The sequence below is a fragment of the Conger conger genome, chromosome 11 (assembly GCF_963514075.1).
Source record: "Conger conger chromosome 11, fConCon1.1, whole genome shotgun sequence".
Taxonomy (NCBI): Eukaryota; Metazoa; Chordata; class Actinopteri; order Anguilliformes; family Congridae; genus Conger; species Conger conger.
The window spans coordinates 37147768-37166072 of NC_083770.1; the positions used below are offsets into that span (position 1 = coordinate 37147768).

Consider the following 18305-nt stretch of genomic DNA (forward strand, 5'->3'; position numbering starts at 1 on the left):
ATGCGCGATTTACTGTAAGTGGATCGTGCCCCAAAATGTTTTGGACCCACTGGTTTAAAGCACCCCGCTTTCTCATGTTGTGAATGTGAATGCCAGTCATACTCCTGATAAGTGCTCCCATATACGCAGCCTGGCCGTATTCAGGCTAATTAGCCATTCTCAAAGCGTCATTCCACACGCATAAAAGAGTTAATACTCTAAGCCGTAGATCACTTTGAGGACTGACACCACTGTCCCACGGGTGACTGTCCGAGTGTGAAGCTTTTTTCACACCGCCCAGCGCAATTAACGGCTCAGCAGCATTCAGTCGTAAGAAGGCAGGATAGAGGATCTTCCTGCGAGAGTTGTTCTGTGTGTGTGTGTGTGCAAGGGGGTGGGTGTTGGGCTGGTAGCTACATGCTAAAAATATGGAAACAAACAAGCATCTCTCCACACCAAAGCATGGTTCCGCACCCAAGCCGGTAAATATTTAAATGGGTTGCCGCGCATGACTCTCCCTTTCCGAAAAGGACATTACAACCTATTAGCGGGAGATAATTGTGAGGAACAATGCTTCAAAGAACAGGAGAGAAAAAAAACCTGGATTTCTCCTAGTTCTTGTCCTCAGACAAACCTTCCTTGCTCGTTCAGGAACACCCATAAAAAAGGAAAAACGTTACAAAAAAACAAAGTAAATAAATAACAGAAAGAGTATTAACAGTGAGACAGTGCAAGAATGGGTGAGGGAAACAGATATGCTAGCCAGTCAATCTACGAGGATATCTGATGATTCCAGGAATTTTAGGGACCCCCAAGGTCTACACGGAAACCTGTGATCCACTGTGGGGTTTATCTGTGGACCCAGCCCTTCCTGGTAGACTATGAGTAACCCCACTTTTCTCAATCTCTCTGTTGAACCCCACTTTTCTCAATCTCTCTGTGGAACCGCACGTTCCTCAATCTCTCTGTGGAACCCCACTTTTCTGAATCTCTCTGTGGAACCGCACAGCCCTCAATCTCTCTGTGGAACCCCACGTTTCTCAATCTCCCTGTGGAACCCCACGTTCCTCAATCTCTCTGTGGAACCCCACGTTCCTCAATCTCTCTGTGGAACCCCAGGTTCTTCAATCTCTCTGTGGAACCCCAGGTTCCTCAATCTCTCTGTGGAACCCCAGGTTCCTCAATCTCTCTGTGGAACCCCACGTTCCTCTCTCGCTCTGTGGAACCCCACATTCCTCAATCTCTCTGTGGAACCCCAGGTTCCTCAATCTCTCTGTAGAACCCCATGTTCCTCAATCTCTCTGTGGAACCCCACGTTCCTCTCTCGCTCTGTGTAACCCCACATTCCTCAATCTCTCTGTGGAACCCCATGTTCCTCAATCTCTCTGTGGAACCCCACGTTCCTCTCTTGCTCTGTGGAACCCCACATTCCTCAATCTCTCTGTGGAACCACACGTTCCTCTCTCGCTCCGTGGAACCACACACTAGGGCAATGAATTAAAATAGAACAAAGTGCACGTGTGGCAGCTGCCCCAGTTTTACAGCAGCATCATTAGTGCTGTTTAACATGCCTTTGTTTTTCAGAGCCAAATTTGGGGAGGGGGGGTGAGGGGTGAGCCGAATTAATCAGAATCTGAATTTTAAAACAGCCCCTCAAATCCTGTCGGCAAAGAAGAATAATAATGCAAAACAGAAACACAAAAAAAAACGCAGTCTTCCTTTAAATAGCGGGAATATAGGTCAAATGTAGTCAGATGGGGCCAGGAGCAGACATTTTAGAGATGAGATTACGTAAGAGCGAAGCCACACTGATCAGAGAAGCTCCCCTGCAGGGCGAGTACGGCGACTGGAGAGACTTCCTCTGCCGAGCGGCGAAGGGGAGGGAGAAGGGCCGCACACCATTCATTTAGCCTCACACGTGTTCCCAACGCACAGCCAGAAACCGCTCGCGTAGTACTACCATTCCGGCTCAAACGCCTCCCTGCAAGCACACACAGAAAACTGGCTCCGGCGGTGCATAGCAGAATACTACATCAATCTCAGTTACGTCCTGAAACCACACAACGTGCTTTTAGCATTTCCCCCTTCCAAGAGTCGCAACAAATAATACATAAATAAATCTGCCTCTCTCTGTCCAGCCCCCAGGCTCACACTAACCCAGATTTGGCATTCCAGCTTGATATGCAAACACATTTTACATAATTTGTGCATAACTGAAAACACAGGGCACCCAGAGTTAAGGGAGATATTTTCGTTGTCTGCGCTTACCCTAGCATTCACCCCTAGTTCTCAGGAATTGAAGACAGAGTCCTGCTCACTGAAGGCTTGTACAATTCCATTCGCCTAGTGTGATGATTTATCTGTGAGCAGCCTACAGCCACAAAATCCGTGTTGGGAGTAAGTAGAGTACTCCCAAATCGAGATGCCATTCGAAAAGACCTCCAAAGACCAAGCCCAAGCCCTCGTAAAAACCTCTTTTCCTTTCCTTTCTCGAAAGGTGTGTTAAGACGGACTGGGTAACTTAAGCTGGGAACAGCTGTAGTCCTTACACAAACTCTTCCCATCTCTTTCCTTCAGTGAGTCTCTCACTGATGGGACACACATGGCACTAGGCAGGCTTATTAAATTTTAAATTATTAAATGTTAAATGGACATAGCGCCTTTATCCAAAGCAGTATACAATTGATGCTTCTCATTCACCTATTCCTACACACACTCACACACACCAACGGTGATTGGCTGCCATACAAGGCACCAAGGTCAGGTGTCTTGCTCAGGGACACTTTGACACGGAGGAACCGGCAATCCTCTGACTGCCAGATGACTGCTCTTACTGCCTGAGGCAATGTCGCCCCCTTATTAGGACCACATAGTAAAACCCAACAAGTCTGCATCATCGAGCTGGATATACAATTAGCATGCCATGCGACATGGTAAAAATAGACAGGGGCTGAGCCCAGGGTCGAGTATAGTGGCCTTTTACCATTCTGACCTATCCAGGGCTGCCTCAACACTCATGTTCGACAAAAAACAGAACAAAGCTAGGGGTCAAAAGGTCACGGACCACCATCCCTGTGTGTTTGTGGCCTTCTTGCAGTGATCCCTCTTGCTGATACAAATTTCATGCTACTGTCTGCAAGGCTAGATACGCTCACTCTCTCACACACAGTAATCATTGGCGCGTGGGGACGAATAACAGCCAATGAAAAGGAACAGCGAGCAGACGGGTGGAGGCAAATATGGCATTCCACCGTCTGAACAACAAAGGGTGCCCTTGACGACGATGGAAAACAAAACGATGTCGAAGACCAGCCCCTACATGATCCCAAACTTAGCCGCTCTGAGGCCTGGAGTTAGCACACAGCATCCTCCACAGCCTCCGGCTCCGACACTCCACGGAGAACGCTGGCAATGCAGAGGGACACAGAGCTGCTCTCTCAAAAACGAAGACTAGTTTTCCTGTTTCACAAAGCACGAGTCTACTTGACTTGTGTAGCTTTCACATTGAATGATGAATTAGGCTCTCTTTACAAATACAATAAAAAATGATTGAAAAAAATCTGGTGTATCTGAATGATCCCTTATACAGGCTTGCGTTCTTCAGATAATAACACTCCTTGACTATTTAAGTCCAGATGTTTTCCTCTGTGAAACAGACAGGTTTGGGGTGGGGCGGTCGCAATCCTCGGTGGGGCTGAAATGACCCCGCTCCCATTGGTCAGCTCCAGAGAGAACACAGATCTTTATTTCCATTGACTGAGCAGTAACCCTGGATTTCTTATGATACCATCAATTCCCAAAACCATCGATTTTAATCCACCCCGACCAGCTTGCAGAGAGCACTTCAGACAAGGAGGGCTGAGCTGCAGCTGTCAGCTTTCTGAGTAATGACAAGCTGTGTAATGCTGATCTGTGAAATATTGGGAGCTTCCCAATACCCAGAAAATAATGTACCCTCTTTTCCTCCACTCGTCTCCTTCTCCTCTCTGGAAGTATGCGGGAGAAGATGAGGGGAGCAAAGGTAAAGGGGGATGCATTTTCTGAGTATTAGGACGCACTGGTTGGAGCGTTTGGCAGATTGACATTTGCACACCCTCACTGATGAACTTGGCCTGGTTTAGGCCGTGTCATGGGGATATCCTTGGCACTGACCTGATGATAGGTCTCTATATTAGTGGTCTCCAACACTGCTCCTGGAGAGCTACAGGGTCTCCTGGTTTTTGTTTTCACCTTAAAATCAGCACCCGTTAGAGACCCAGGTAACCAGGTGAGGGGAAGTAACTGTGTAATCAGCTGCTCAAATTGGTTAAGTGCAGAGTAATAACAGAAACTAGCAGACCCTGTGGCTCTCCAGCACCAGGGTTGGAGATCACTGCTCTAAGTGAATGGGTCCTGGTTACACCAAATTCTCCCCATTAATGTCCGGGAATGAGACCACAGCAGCCAACAGACGGGCAATAAGAGAGTGTGCCGCTGAAATGCCTCCAAAGTCACCTCATTAAGCTGCTTTAGCCCCAGCAAGTGTTCCACTTCCAAATGCAAATGCGTGGAAATATGCCCTGGACTCCGTCACGTTTGCAAGAGCACACAAGACACAGCAGAATAGCAGAGGATGGGGGAAAAAAATCACGAGAGGTGGGGGATCAATGACGGCAGGCAAACTAGAGAAGCGGTCCTACAGCCCAGCACACCATGCACTGCATTTCTCCCAAATTACTGAATTATTAAAAGTCGAAAATAAAAGATACGGACACATTCGTTTTTTTTTGGGGGACAAAAGTGTTATCGAGTACTGATTGACTTGAGTCAAAATACAGCAGCTGGAGCCAAAGAGAATGATGTCAGAATTTTAAGCGGAGCGTCTTATTGGCTTTTTAGGGTGCTTTTTGACTGGCTTACACACGTTGGGGGCAGAGCAGCCTCGCTTTGATAACGTGTGATGTAATGGCTTTCCAGCTCTCGTGGGGCTCCGTTCCTTTGCATAAATCCATGCAACAGCCTTTCAGACCTTCCGTCTTCACGTCCTGACACAAAACCGCCACTGTCTCTCTAAAATATCCCCCGACGGGGTCGTCTCCGGAGGCGTAACGCGTTTTATCTGTGCGCGGAATGCTGAAAAAGCCACACTTTAGACTCGTAAATCAGGCTCCAAAAATAGAACCGGCACGGACGGACAGAAGCTGGCAGAGGAATCGCTGTTCGCCGTCAAACTGGTCTGCGTCCAGCTCAGAAGCGTGATGGATCTAGCACACAGGAACAGACTGTTGCGTACATGCATTTTTCTTTTTTTTAATCTGAAGGTAAAAGACACATCTGGCACTGTGAATATAACCAGGTGGCATGTCACTAAAGCAGGATATCTCAGGCGTTTGTTGCTTCATGCTGCTGCTCAAATGAGAAAGAAATTCTAAATGGTCAACTGAACATCAGAAAAGCAAAAAGGAAGTGTGCAAACTAGGCTACTGAGTCATTTCCCCAGTGATGTTTGCTCTCTCTCTCTCCCTCTATTTTTGCCAGTGTACACTCACAGTATAAATTATGTACATCATTCCTACAGTTTACAGAGAGGAATCCCTTGGGTTTAAGGCTGGGATTTTCAGCTTTTATCCCTGCGAAAGTCCGCCTGCAATTAATTTGAGAATTAATGCCATCTCAATGCTGAAGCCCTTTGCTTCAATATCCCATTCCTGCCTCTCAATATCACATCGGTTCAGACCACGGAAAAGCCATGTAGCCATGATTTTTACACAGTGCACTGTGAGTCATTTCTTTGGGAAGAGGTGTGATCAAGATGCGACAACAGAGCTTTGCCTTGAATGTGTGTTCATCTCTCTGAATGAACCTGCGCACAACTCAAAAGACATAATTACAGTTTGCATTATCACACTGCCCTGCGTTTGGCTCTGGAGACTGATCCGTTTTGTGTGGGTATAATCAGTGTTATTAAGAAAAGACTGGAAGCAAACGCTCCTTTCTATTACACGGAAATAACAGGTAGCCCGTCCATGATAGATCACGTTCTCAGGAGCCAATGGGGAGACGCACGGTCAGTCATCGCTGTGGAGACGGTGAAGGCTAGGTCATGCTAGAGCCATGACACCTTGTCACGTCGACTCAATGCGTCAAGCTCCCAGCGAGACCGGACATATCCGTAAGCCCCATCTCAGCCGTCATGGACACCTGCCCATAGCAAAATAGGGCTCCCCACCAAATATGACCCCAGCTGGACACAGCAGTCATTGCCGATCAGCGAGTCACAGATTCTGCACCACAGAAAGCCCCCCTCCCTCCGCACCAGGAGGCAGGGGGGTCTTAATATAAGCTATACTACTCCCCTCTCCCTTATCCTTGTGACAGCAATCAATAATTCATCTGCCGAGACTCCATTGTACACCAGCTACTGTAAACAAGGGCAAAAGCTCAACATTCAAATAATAATGAGACCATGAATTAATAAAGAGAGCCGCTTCATTCAAAATAAAATCACACACACGTGCATTTTGCAAGCTCACTGGATGCCACGCGCCTCCCAGCGACCTCCATTGTCTCAGACCGGAGGATGATGAATCGCCACGCTCGCAGACAGGAAGTCCTTTCTCACAATGGGCCATCACGCCAGGAAGCCATTATAACCTATCGGGGTCAAAGAGCCCGCCCATAAAACTCTCTCTAAATGAGATGAGTGCGGCCGCCTGGGCCAAGCGACCGGGTCTTTATTTCTTTTCACACTTCTTTGTCTGTTTTACAGACAATTGCACTTTGAGGAATTACTGTGGTGTTGAAATGCAGAGCGCTCGCTGCAGACAGAGCAGTGCATCTGTCGAACAGGGGCATGACACCATTTTTATCCAGCCACAGTGTAAGTGGGTCGTTGTTCTGCTCAACCCGAGCTCTCCAAATTTCGGAGGCACTAAGCATGTTACGGACTTTGAATAAAAAAAGGATTATGGAATTGGTGCCTTTTGTTTAAATCCCTCCCCCCCAGTGTACTGTTAAACATTGGTGGCCTCTTTCGACAGAATAAACCATGTTAGATAATAAAGGGAAGACATTTTCAACAGGAAAAAGTGACATGCTTCAAGCTGAGTGGTAAATCTGGTTTGGCGGTGCCATCACGAAAAAACAAAACTTCACACTTTTCATCGTGCTTTTGATAGAAGCGTAAAAAGGAAGTTCACTCTCTTTGACACTCTCTCTCACACGCACACGCACACACACACACACACACACACACACATGCACACCATGGTGCACTGGATGTAAGCTACGGAGCAAAAGTACTGATGGGGAAGACAGCCAAGCCCATCAGTCACCGAGACTGTGCCATTGTAACCCAGATGTTGCACAGGGGGGGTGACATCTCCATTTATTTGTTGGCCTTGATGCCGTTTATGCATAAAATATGAGGACTGGGGGGCGTGCTGTTTGCAGAAGGGAGTTTTCTGCATGTTCATACTCATAGACAAGACCGAAAACCAGAGCTTTTCTTTTATTCAGTTCAGCTGTCTATTACGCATTCCCTGAATGGTAATTCCAGATTCTTCAGGGGCTAATCCCCCCCTGAATTTAGCAGGAGGGGGTCTAGTCACAGAATTATCAAGAGCCCAGTGTCATTTTTTTCCTAGGGTGGGGAAGAGAAGAGAGAAAAAAAAATAATAAAAAAAAAATAAAAAAAGATTGAGCTTCAAAACAATCAAGGAATCTGGAGATGCACATTACCAGAGCTTCTTGGTTCTTGGTTCCACCCCGGAGGAATTAGGCCAGCGAATGAAGGCAGAAGATTTCCACTACCATCCAGTCAGCCTTCCCCTGAGCAGTCCAAAAGCGTTAATACGAAAGCCGTGCGCTGGGAGAAAGCAGGGGAGGCGTGTGCGGCCCGTAATCGCGTTTCGCAAGGCGCGGTCCGCGAAAAGACCACAAAAACACAGAGGCCTTTCCGCCGACCGTGGGAGAAGGGGAAAACGGGCTTCAGCTCACGGCTCGCTCTCCGCTCCCGTGTCAAATCCTGTCAGGCCTCCTGTTCACCCTCCCTGCCCATCGCAGGCAGTTCACCTGAGAGCACACAGCCAGGCAGGTGCCACCGCTCACTTCAACCTCCCTTCCCAGGATGCAACAGTGTAAGCACAGTGATGTGATTGGCCCAGACTCCCTCTCCAATCACGGGCCGACCCCGGCAGCGGAGGGGTCCCATGGAGGACACCGGGCAAGTGCACCCCAAACGGAAACAGCTGAGAGCCACAAAATCCGAAAGAATCCTACAATCACAGCTGCCGTTTCGCCAGGAGGAAAGAAAAAACCCGAAGCGGACTGAACGAAGGGCTGTAATTAGGCTCCTCGCATTGCGATCCACACCCACCCCGAGGTCAACCCCGCAAAAGAATGCGTCTCTCAGAACCGAAGGCCGCTCTCGAGGAGAACCGCGGGTCGGTGAAAGAGCAAATTCAGCACAAGGTCTCCGATAGAGAAACCGCCTCTTTCCTATGCTTCTGAAGAAAACAATGTGTACAAAAAGACCTGGGAAAGGTGTCGGCTACATACCGAAGGAAAGTATGCCTTAAAAGACCCAGTAAGATGCTATAAAGTCAGATTTCAAATTCTAAACCATACAAGCCAAAGGATACAAGTAAGCAGGGCTGGTTCACCGGGGCTGGTGTGTGTAGTTCTTAGAGGTGTGAATGAATTCATTTCAGTTGAGGGGAACATGTTAAGCTTTTTGAAAATAAAATAAGCATAGCACAGATGCAGCCAATGAATAGTGGCACTTATTTTACATGAAAACAAATCTGACTCGGTTCAATAACGCCAACCAGCCAACTCCCAGAAACCACCCTTTGGAAGAACTGGAAGCTGTTTTTTTTTTTCCATTTTACAATGAAGGTTCCCCCACAATTCTGAGAAATTCTAGCTGATATGCTAAAGCTGAGGCCTAGTAAAACAGCTCCAACCAAGTTTATTGCTACAAGCAGACCATGGTGAAATGGTTTCCACGGTTTCCACGGTGACATAAAGGGCTGTGGCTGGCTCATACATATGAGATTCTCCCAGAGGGCTCGGGACAGCAGGGTCTGGGTTAAGAAAATGGTTCGGCAATTGGGCAATCTGGCCCTGAACCTAAATCCGGCCCTGGTTTTCTTTTCTGCCAGGTAATTAACTGAACAATCAGCATTATTGACTGGGCAGACTGCCTTCACACCTGACTCCCAGGTAAAGGACGGGTGGAAAACCAGCAGTTCTCGGCATTTGACGACAGTAATTTGATGACCCCTTGCTTACAGGTTCGATTCCCAGCTAGAACACTGCTGCTGTACCCTTGAGCAAGGTACCCCAACCTGAAATGCATCAGAATACACTCATTGAGCAATTTATTAGGTAGGCCTGTACACCAGCTTGTTAATGCAAATATTAGCCAATCATGTGGCAGCAACTAAATGCATAAAAGCATCCAGACATGGTGAAGAGCTTCAGCTGTTGTTCAGACCAAATGTAAGAATGGGGAAAGTGAAAGAATGTAAGTGACTTTGACTGTGGAATGATTGTTGGTGCCAAACAGGGTGGTTTGAGGATCTCAGAAACTGCTAATCTCCTGTGATTTTCACACACAACAGACTCTAGAGTTTGCAGAGAATGGTACAAAAACAGGTTGTTAATGAAAGAGATCAGAGAAGAAGGGCCAGACTGGTTGAAGGTGACAGTAACGCAAATAACCACGCATTACAGTGCAACAGTGGTATGCAGAAGAGCATCTCTGAACACACAACTTGTCAAACCTGTAAGGCTATAGCAGCAGAAGTAAGTCTGATAAATACCTAATAAATTGCCAAGTTGTATATAGGATAGGGTGCAAAAGTAAATGGTAAAAGGATGGCATTCATCCAAAGTACCTTACAATGAATGCCTCTAATTCACCCATTCACACAGGTTCACACACTAACAGCGGCATGCAGCCATGCAAGGCACCAATCAGCTTGTCGGGAGCAATTGGGGGTTAGGTGCCTTGCTCAGACACTTCGATACACCCAGGTCGAACAGACAACCCTGCACCTGCCAGACGACTGCTCTTAATGAGCTGAATGGCGTACGACATTGTGTGTAAGTCACCCTGGGTGAGAGTGCAGGCTGAATGGCACTAATGCAATGTAATGTAATGTCATTGAATGCAATGAGAGCGCCTCCCACACACTCGACTCACACACATTCCCAGCGTTCACAGCAGGCTGACGTCCTGACACGCCTCACATCCAAATTTCAGCAGCTGGGCTGACAAGTCAAGTCCACGGAGAGCGTATCACACACACACACACACACACACACACACACACACACACACACACACACACACACACACACACACACACACACACACACACACACACACACACACACACACACACACACACACACACACACACACACACACACACACACACACACACACACACACACACACGTCACACACCGGTTCTGGACTGCGGGGGAAAACAGGCCTTGGCGTCAATGACAAAAAGCAGGGAAACCAAATTCTCTCTAAACATCACACCCGTTTCTCACACACTCCTGCTGATTGACTAAGAAGCAGAGAAGAAATCACAGGAGCTAAACACTTAAACAACGAGGCGCGGTTTGATTCTGACGAGGTTAAGAGGCAGCAGGGAGGCTGTCGGATCCTGCGACGGAAGTTGACAGGCGGTAATCCGGTAACCTCCACATCAGCAGCAGGTTATTTTAACCGCATAACGCCGCCAATCTCCCACTGCAACGCAGGCCTCCCTGTGTCTTCAGGAATCACTGTTAAAGCCTGCATGCAGGAACACACACGCTTGGGGACAAAGTCAAGCGCAGTTCCCTCGGTTGTTTGAGACAGCCTTCTTATACGCACCCTTCCAAACCAGATCACCACACAACATTAAGCCTGACAGGAGAGGTTTAATATTGCATGTCTTTTTCTGCTACACCACATACAGTGGAACTGCTGTGCCTGTTAGCCGGCATTTTAATTCTCTACTTCATAATATATATTTTGAGTTGGGCTTTACTCACATGTAAGTGAGTGAGTGAACATTTTTTGGGCATTTTTCCTTGCTTTCATCAGGGGTAACTCTCTTGGATGTACTGATCAAAACCGGTAAGCTATGCAAATCGAGTCACTGTGCTAGAAGGAAACATGTCGACAACAGCGCTATCGGCTAAAACCGGTCGTGATCACTGGGTCAGGAAGAAGCTTCAAACTCAATTACCACACACTGGTAACTGGTCAGTCAGAAATAAATCACTTTTTAACCTCACGCTTTTAGATTTGAATGTATTTTTTCTTCTGAGTTAACCTATATGAGTGTGAGTTACAACCAGAATGACCAGCCAAAAAGGTTGCCTGTATTGGACCCCTCACTCTACCAAAAGACACAGATGCCTTCTTCATTTACATTTACATTTTACATTTTAGTCATTTGGCAGACGCTTTTAATCCAAAGCGATTTACAAGTGCATAGGTTCTACCATAAGTCAGAACATCACATCCAGAGACTAGCAAAATACACAGGAAATGCTGTTCTAAACATAGTTGTCATCAGAAGTGCATTTTTTTTTTTTTTTTTGGGGGGGGGGGGAGGTTAGACAAGGATAGGGATATCAGAAAGGAGGGGCAGGGGAAATCAGGAGGGAGGACTAAGGTAGAGTTTGAAAAGGTGGGTTTTGAGTCTGCGTCGAAATAGGGGGAGGGATTCTGCTGTTCTGACAGTGGTAGGCAGGTCATTCCACCACTGAGGAACCAGAACGGAAAACAGGCGTGAACGTGCAGCTCGACCGCCAGGTGCACGTAGAGAGGGAACCGTAAGGCGACCAGAGCTGGCAGACCGGAGTGGTCTAGCTGGGGAGTAGGGAGTGATCAGGGATTGTATGTAAGGTGGGGCAGTCCCCTTAGCAGTCTGAAATGCCAACACTAGGGCCTTGAAACGGATGCGTGCGGCAATAGAAAGCCAGTGGAGGCCAATGAGAAGAAATTCTTCAATTTCAATACGTTTGGTACAAAATTGATACATATGCAAATTAGGTGTCCTTAAACCTTAATGACCCCCCCCCCTCCCAAAAAAAAATTATTATTATTATTATTTATTTATTTATTTTTCATCTCTCAATATGTTACAGGGTTGACGCTTGTTTACATCTCCTGAAGTTTTCATGTACCATTTCATGTACCAAAACTATTGAAATTCTGACTAGCCTTGTTTGAAAGCTTTCTGGTAATAAGAGAACCATGGGGTTATGTTTATTTTTGAAGAGGATATCCGTGTCTTTATGTAGGGTGAAGGGTCCAATTTGGGTCAACTTCGAGGGCCTCCGTCAACTGAAGGAGCAATCAAACCACATTCCAACACTCTCTCATAAAGGTTAAAACGTGTTTACAAAATTGTTCAAATCTAAAAGGGTGAGGTCAGAAAGTGATCAATCTCTGAAGGAATGCCCCCTCTTACCCTCACCACTGAACAAATTGAGTGCTGAACTACAAGACGGACCAAAAAAAAAAAAAACTATCTGAAAAAAGGATTGCTCGCCATGGCACTCTGATATTGTGATTAAGATGGCATTTCCTGGGGTGGAGCTGCACAACGTCGCTCTGGAGCATGACCATGGCGGTATTTACCCACTACGCTGGCCCACAGCAGGGCTGTCCTCAAAGCTCACTCCATGCCAATAACAACCGGTCGGGTCTTTTCAGGCCACAGACAGCGTTATTAATTTGGGACCTTTAGGAATTACACTAAGACTGTCGAATAATATTAATAGGAATATTAATAGGAACAATATGAACCACACTGCAGATGCTAATCTCATGTCAGCAAACATTGGTATGGCAGGTGGAAAGCGATGTCTACAGTACCTATGATAAGAAACCAGCAAGGCCCTGGCTTATCAACAACAATATCCCTTTTCCCTTCATGCCATAAAACATGAACTAAGGCGAAACCCCCGCTCTTGAAATACAGTAATCGTTGCAGCATTATACAGCTGCTACAGACTTGTGTTCGGGTCCAAGCGCAACTGTAGGAACAGGCAAAAAACAACCTTTGGATCATTAAAAAGATTTGGTTTTGTATGCATTCTTTGATGGAGAGAACCATTCAACATTAGGGCGAGAAATCCACAGCAAATCACCTCTACTTCTGCTCAAAACAAAAAATTTCTGTTCACTTGACGGGTAGGAAAAAAAACGTTCCCACAGCTATGAGTCCCTTCTCCCTGAGATTATACAAAGCCTTTTACAGAAGAGTTACTGTATAGTGATTAAGGCAGTTGCCAGGGTTTAAACCTCCGCTCTGATGTTGGGCTCCTCCTCAACACTGGCTATTTCACAGATTCTGTAGAGACCCCAGAAACACAGCTCTACATTCCTTCCTATCTGAAGGCTCTGTACCCAGCCAAAACAAAACGTTTCCGCAATGTTACTGGAATGTTTTGTCAATGTAATAACATTGCTACTACATGGCAGCAACATTGAGAGAATGTTTTGTGTTAGCTGGGTAGTTGGTAACAGGTCTTACCAGTGCTACTTCACAGTGCCTCTAGCCCAGTGGCTAAGGTTCATGACTGGGACCCTGAAGGTTGGTGGTGTGCAGCCACAATAAGATCAGTGCAGCTGTTGGGCCCTTGAGCAAGGCCCTTAATGCCAGATTGTTCCGGGGGATTGTCCCCTTCTTTGTACAGTAAATAACTGCAATGTATGACAGCCTGAACTGTCGATGCTGAAGATACTGAGCCCAGTCTAGTCTATTGAATCTGTGGCTTAAGCCGTCTAGCCAATCACAGATGTGACACCGAAAGGCTAGCTGTGATCTTGCCCTCGGCAACAACCCTCCCGCCACTGGTCTCCAGGCGAGTCGCCCACTCACCCGCTCTACAAGGCCGTCCAGACAGACACACGATCCGACACGGCAGCGGTTCCACAGACGAGCGTGCCGAGCCATAAACACTCCTGACCCCACAACATCTCACCCCATTTACATGTACAAGGTCACGGAGCTGCAGCTTAAAATGCTTTCAGTTGATGTGGATCTGAAGTAGACCGTTATCCCTCTAAGTTATCCAAGTCTATCCCTTGCTAATAGGCAATACAGATAAACCGAGGCAAGCACATATAGTGCTCAGCATCAATACCGCATGGCACAACGGACGTGCCTGTAAATCTCCCATTTGACAATATGGGGTCGATGGCCATAAAAAAAACCCTATGCTGGTGGGAGCAAAGCCATTTAGCTTTTATCCAAATTCCTCAAAATGGAGGAAAGGTCCGGCCATGTGAGAATGTGCAGAGGACAGAGCAAGCATTGATTGTGAACAAGCAGCCAGGGGATCTGAAGCAATGCAAAGGCCTGCCCTCACAGGCACAGTAAATTTAAGCTGCTCAGCCAGATACACCTGTTGTGATTAATGAGAAGGTGCACTTACCGCAATTAACTCAGCTCCTTAAAAGGCCCGAATCTCATCATGTTTATGGGAAATGGGTTTAGCCCAAATGCACCTTGCTAAATCACATCACAGATGTGAGAAGAATACATACTCCCTTTCCCCAAAAAATATAGAGCAGGCCTGTCTGTATGTGTACAGTCCATTGTCTGTTTGTATACCGTCAAGTGTGTACTGTGTGTCCTACAGACCAGATTACTGCTGTGCAGAGTGGGGGCGGAGGACTGTCAACTTGGATCTCAAGGGTGCAAGGCCTATATTTTCCACACTCCAATTCAAGTGTTGTTTTAGCTTCTTTTCTTTCCTGAATAATTCATTAATCTTGATACAATAAACATTGGAATGTCCCAGATACCAGCATTATCAGCCAGCCAGGCAATATTGCTCTCAAGTACAGTAGGTTCCCTTTTAACTTCCTGTTCACGTCGCCTCAAGAGGCGATGCAACCAAGAGTTTCCAGGAGAGCTCAACGGCCTAGCTGATAACATGTTCAATGAGTAGCCTATCACGCATGAAACACCTCCATAAAAGTCAAACCTTGAAACAACAATAAAGATACATTTCAAATAAACTGCCCCAGCTCTTCGGCGGAGAAGTAAGGTATCGCGTAGTACATTCCATCAAGTTATTCAGTTATGAATACGAAACTCTTCGGGGAATTAACCCCCCCGCGCCAGGAGACATTACTGAATAGAATTAGTGCAATGATGTAATGCTTTCAAACGTGTACGTTCGGTGTAAAGCGTTTGCAATTCCACATAAGCTATGATCGGGCTGTGACTTGGAAGCGACGATACTGGACAACTCATTCAATAGTCGACACCTAAAGACAATGTAGCAGTGTCTGGTATTCGGCGTGCGATTTGTTCAGACACGCATGTTTGTCAACAATGGCTTATATCTCCGAGGTAGGCTAAAGGAAAGAGACGGCGAACAGACCATTAGGAGCCATACCAGACGATTAGCTCGATCTCAATCAAACGAACGCTCACCGCGTTGAGAAAATAAGACCACATGCAGTGTTATCGGATGATGTCTAAAGTCATGACAGGTTGGACTTGCATCGGGCTAGCTCTGTGACAAAATCAAGTGAGAAGCTGTACGATATACTTTGAAAGCCTTTATTTAATTCACAATAGCCTGGCCGAGTGTGTATGTTCTTAATATGATAATTTGTTTGTAAATCTAAAAAAGATCCATAAGTCACATTCACAGGAGACGCGAATGGCTGCAAGTTACAGAAGAGCTACACCAACGCGTGTGCTGTTGAAATCATTTGAAACAATGTAACATTGGCCAGCCAGCGTCTCCTACCTCTCAACAGGCGCGCTTTCCAGACGTGCAAAACGCATCCATGCACCTTACCGTTTAAAACATTATTTATACATCGGTTTTATCTTGTTAACAAGAGAACCCATTTGACACAGTTCTTTTGCTATCGTTCTTAGCTATTTATATAGCGGTTTACTCTATTATACAACACAAGATTAAGCTTGACCACACACTACAGTTTATTTTAAAATGTCAATATAAATTACAGCAAGCTAGCTTAACATGAAAACAAGAGTAAAATGTTTCTCCAACTAGTCTCAATTGAATACGATCATCGGTGGCGCCGCTCGTACATAAAGCTTTATCGTGCCCTTCAAGTTAAAATTACACATATAATTTCAAAAATATCTATATAAGGTTATATAGCTACAGGAAAATGAGATAAGCTGGCTAGCTAGCGACCTATACGTTCGACTCCCCCAAATGTAACTCGATTGCTAGCTTATGTCAGGGTAGTCATGCTTTCCTTCACCAAAATAATTTTCAAAATAACTGCAGCTAACAATCTGACAATCCCTAAATAATAAAGGATAGTAATAATAAATTAAGTAGCTAGCCACAGCTCGCCAGTTCAGCCGCTACTTACCCCGTGGGATCAAGTGCCTTAATAAACACAACGTCCGCTCTGTCCCTCTTAGAGAATTTCCTCTCATCGATAGCTAAACACACAAATTATGTCTACTGTCTGAAATCGTCTGAATTGTCAGCTACAATTAGCTAGCAGTTGAGTGGCAATAGCTGGCTGGCTTACTACGCAACTGTGAAACTGATAGACAAATACGGTCAAGTCTGGCTAACTTTGGTTGCTTCGTTCGTTGCTCAGCTCTGTAGATAGATAGCTAGCAAATTTCCACTGACAGGCGACGGTTTTGAAATTTCACGATATATGGCAGCAAGCTATCACGCAATGAAGTTGGTTAATTGTTTCATAGATGGCTAAGTTGGCTAACTGCACCGACTTTGAAAAGGAGCATAGCTAAGTATAATTCGTTTCTAAACCCCATGCAGGTGTTGTCGTTCCTGTATTTTCTTCTCCGCGTTCAAATCGGCGGAAAAAGTTAACCCGCGTCAGTGCGTTCATAATCACTTAAATAAAACTAGATAGGCTGATCTGTTTTGAAAATATTTTGCACAAAATTACATACTGACCGTGGATCTTTGGTTCCTTCTTATAAAAGTATTTAAAAATAAATCCGCATGTGAGCAATCAGACTTTCGATTTGTCTCGCAAAACCATGCAGTCTGACTTCCTGAATGAAGACTCGTTTTCCACTTGCACAGGCCCACAACGACGTGACTGTCACTACCTACCTAGCAGCTAGCTACCAACCGAGACGGAAATAAGTTCATTTGCTCGCAAACTAGACAGAAAACTGACAAGATAGCTAGCAAACTAGCTTTAGAGCAAGCTAAAATAGTTTAAACATTTCGTCAAGTTTTTTAAAGCTTCATATCAGTATCACACCACACAGATCACAATACTCACGTTTTGTGTTGTCAATCTAAGCTGTCACACAACATGACACATATAGATTGGACATTTTTCTCTATTTTCGGTTTACTCTCAAGAGGTGCGGTTCTATGTACAGGATATACTAATCGAGCACAGACTCAACTGAATAAGTTCTCTTGAGTGGGTGAAATATCGGTTATCGACGTTTTCTTTCTGGTCAATTTTTAGAATTTAGTGTGTGCATTTTATAAATGGGAAATATAACTTTCGTAGATAAAACTTCATACGCATTTCAATTAGCCACTATAGCCTACTCATTCCATTACCATTCGTTAAACCTACAGTAGCATATGACATTTTATTACTAAGTGCAAATGTACCAAGAAGCCGGGTAGGCGATTTAAAATAGAATTGGGACATGGACTGAAAAAAGAAGAGCAGTTGAAAATGGACATTCGTAAAACCTTGAAAATATATTTTTAACTTCTATTTGTACAACCCTTTTTGTTTAATTTGTCCACATTCTCCCCCCCCCCCCCCCCCCCCAAAAAATAATAATAATAATCAAAATAAATAAATAAACAGTAGCCTATGACAGGCATTCAAACAACATGTATAGTTACTTGAACTGATGGAATTCACAGGCAATGACTATTCAATAATAGACTGTAGCAGATAGGCTATTTCTGCTGGCAATTTTGTCAATTTCCTCAAAATTAGTATGACAAGCTTTACGGTTAAAAAGCACCAATTTAATTTAGTCCTATATGCATAGTTTTATGTAAAAAGGATTCAATGGCAAAAAGTTAACATGAAAAGATTTACATACATATTTAAGTTATTTTAAGAGTACAATTTAACTGCTACACAGTGGAATGTGTTAAGTGAAATTGTCACGTTTCAATTACACACGAAACTCATGTGTCCTTTAATTACGGGGATAAACATGATCTATGCTCCTATTCAAAGATGAATCAAGCACAAACGCAATTCTAAAGAGGCACTGCCATCTACTGTCGGAATACAATATGGCTTCAAGAATTACAGCATGCTTGCGCGGCATGTTGTTTTTAGATCTCAAACG

General features: G+C 45.2%; 1 protein-coding gene across 3 annotated transcripts in view; it reads right to left on the reverse strand.

The window, feature by feature from the left end:
• Positions 1-17365, reverse strand: part of taok3a (TAO kinase 3a) — a 57184-nt gene extending 39819 nt beyond the window's left edge. The window contains exon 1 of one of the 3 annotated variants that reach the window (XM_061259619.1): positions 17255-17365. The gene's annotated coding sequence lies outside the window, so the exon portion shown is untranslated. Of the gene's footprint in view, positions 1-16354; positions 16550-16917; positions 17070-17254 lie in introns of those variants that run through there. The other 2 variants (XM_061259620.1, XM_061259621.1) reach the window with 2 other exon arrangements.
• Positions 17366-18305: the final 940 nt, after the last annotated feature.